The following is a 3,397-nucleotide window of genomic DNA, read 5'->3' on the forward strand; positions in this document are numbered from 1 at the left end:
AGCACCCACCGGACGTGTCTCCCTTCTTTACAAGGTCCCAGTGGACTAATGCTCGCGGTCCATTAATCTGCTCACGTATGCGCCAGGTTCATTCTGCCGCCCTCTCACACTTTAACTGGCTCACTGCTTACACCCATCTCGCTAAGTAGATTCCACTAATACTGCCATTGTTTCCAAAATAACACACTCACTGTTTGTTTGTTTGTTTGTTTGTTTGTTTGTTTGTTTGTTTGTTTGTTTGTTTGTTTGTTTGTTTGTTTGTTTGTGTTGAGCATTAAATGTCAGAATTACTTCATTACGTCTGTACAATATCTTTTAGGTTTCCTAATTGATCTGGGTATTTTACATGGAAGGTAAACAGTTTAACCTTATTTATAGTTTTCATACAGACTGACAGGAAGTTCTTCCATCTCACTGTCTGCTGTGATTTATTGTTGGCATTTATTAAAGCAGTTTTATTACCATGTTAGCCTATATGAGTTAAATACACCACAGCCATCTGTCAGTGCTTACAAGGATTCAGTTATGACTCTATGTAATGTGAGTTACATTTGGCAAAGCCTCAGTGCTGCTACAGCTGGAAGCTAAAGCTCAGGAGCCAGTCTACATGTCTGCAGGCTCTGATATCAGAGCGTCTGGTCTGATGAAACTGTTTATGTCAGCATTATGTCTGGAGGAAACCAGGCACCACTCAACACCTGCCTAATACCATCCCAATAGTGAAGCATGGTGGACACAGCATCAGGTACAGTACAGTAGAGTACAGAGGTATCCTTGATGACAACCTGGTCCAGAGCGCTCAGGACTGGGCTGAGGGTTCGGTGAGAGACAGCCTGAGAGGGACGACAGAAAATCCACAAATCCTGGTGTTCAAAGCTCATCTCATATATATACACATATAGTGGTGAGAAATATGATGCCCTTTATAGTGGACTCATAGTACAATGCATCGTGAAAAATTAGCGTACAACTGATGGTCACTAACCAAGCAATATATACCATCATGCATTGCGCCTTCGCTGAAAAGGGTGCAGAGAAAATGACCTGAATGTTTCCATTTACCAATGAGCTCAGTCCTCTACAGAGAACTTCCTGGATAGTGAGGAGGGAGGAGGGAATGAGTGAGTGAGTGAGTGAACCAAAGTCTATCTATCTTTCATTTCAACTCATGAAAAATTGAAACAAGAACAAAAGGGTTGTATTTCTGTTCAGTGTATATTTACATGCACATATAAACAGTGTTGAGCAGACACTCGTTACATGTAATGGGATTATGTAATTAAATTTAAAAAATAAATGTAATTGTAATCTGTTACATTTACTGAGGAAAAAATAAATCACAGTTACTAATGAAAGTGTTGGTGATTACAAAGGTTTTACATCTGAATATATTCTTTTTGGTAAAAAGCTGACAGGTAGAATAAGACATTTGTCTTCTGTTGGTGTATCTGTGGGTCAGACAGGTGACAGATCTAATGACACTCAGGCGAAGTACGTTGGGCACTCTGCAGTTGATTAGTTGCAAAAAATACTACGTAAGAGGAACAGGAAAGACAGTTGTAACATTAAAATAGAGAATATAATTGAACAACAGCTGCTAGCAAAGGCAACAAGGTCAGTAAGACTGTAATTCATTATCATGTTGTATTCACCACTGGTACTCCAGGCTGATGAGAGCCAATCAGGAGAGACCGTGAGTGTGACATCATCGTTTCCAAAGGTCTCCGTTTCTGTCCATCCAGACTACAACACAACCCCAGAGTTTTCGAACTGAAACGGGTCCAGCAGAGTTTCTCAAAGTCTCTGTTTTGGTCCAGCGTTGTGTGAATGTGAGGAGGAAACAAAGCCAAAGAGATGAGTTTCAAAACAAACATGTAGTAGTGTGGACATAGCCCCACTGATTTCATTCAGCTGGGGGTTTTTAACTGAATATACAGTATATATGAAATGTGAATAAGACATCATTGTTGTTTTTACGGAGCACCAACAGGAATTGAAAAGTTATAAAATTTAACAAGTATTATTGCTTTGATGAAATAATTAAAACTTAGTGATCTGTAACCTATTACATTAGAAAAGAAACTACCTAAAATTTCTGTTTATTGTTTTGTACTCGTCCTTAATGTTGTCTTTTTCCTCAAGTTAAATATTACAAAAAATAAATCAGTTCACATCTTGGTGGTTTTGTGTATGAACTTTGAGGCTGTTTCACAGACATCTCTGACAGGGATTGTTTTTTCAGAGTACCACTGCATCTGATTATGTTTCCCTCACTGTTGACAAATCAGAGGAGAGTTTCAGGCTGCGTTCACATTCCTGATGGGTACAAGTGCTGAGGTGAAATCAGTCCACAGAGTGAGCAGGTTCAGCTGAAATAACATGGAATGAACAAGAGAAAGACAGAGCGACAGAGTTATTGAACAGGCCTTGGGCTGCAGGCCGAACACTGACAGACACACACACACACACACACACACACACACACACACACACACACACACACACACACACGATATGTATTAGTGAAGTGGAAAGGTTGTAGTACGCAGGAGGTCTCTATTCATCTCCAAGTTTAGCCAAGACTCTATATTGAGGAATGAGTGTGCGTGTGTGTGTGTGTGTGTGTGTGTGTGTGTGTATGTACAGTTCATTAGACCAAAAGGGGATTTGTGATTTGCCTGTGCCTCAGAGGTCAAGGGGTCAACAGTGTTTGGGGATCACTTATCGCCATGACAACCACTGGTGAGGCCAGCAGTAGGGTATCCAGAATCAAAGATACAGTCATATCCACCAGTGTAACAGACTGGGTTGGATTCCATCCAAAAGGGAAAGACCACATCCTCCATAGTTGAAAGACCTGAGACTTTTTAATGATATATACATACAGTATGTCCCCCATACATATGGATATTATGGATATACACATACATAGCAATGTTTTCCAGGATCTCCTGAGAGATCCCACGCCAGAAAAAAAAACTCTCTCTTGTTTTGGGTTTACCCTCTTGTCTCCGACCTTTCAGCCTTTGCTCTTTCAAAATGATTTGGCGTGAACAGTTTGTATTACGTCATCAGTTTTCAACACCTGTATTTCCTCAAATAGTGTAGTAAAATAGTACATTTAGCTCAGCTGCAGAAGGTAACAGGTCTTTATTAGAGTCAGGCCTTTATTTCTAACTCCCTCTGTTTGATATACATATAATTGATCCGACTAGTATTTTAGTATAAAACCTTTTGATCTTCTCCTGTTAAATTCACTGCATTATGCATTAATACAAAATCAACATTTCCTGTAAGTGTTTCAACTTAAAAGCCCTCTAGCGTTTCAGGAACCTTTTATTTCTTAACATAACTTTAATTGCTGTGCTGCAGTAGGTGTAATGTCTCATTTTCCGGT

Source organism: Seriola lalandi, unplaced genomic scaffold (assembly GCF_002814215.2).
Source record: "Seriola lalandi dorsalis isolate HSWRI2012SDOR001 ecotype SW California unplaced genomic scaffold, Sedor1 jcf7180002055006, whole genome shotgun sequence".
Classification (NCBI taxonomy): Eukaryota; Metazoa; Chordata; class Actinopteri; order Carangiformes; family Carangidae; genus Seriola; species Seriola lalandi.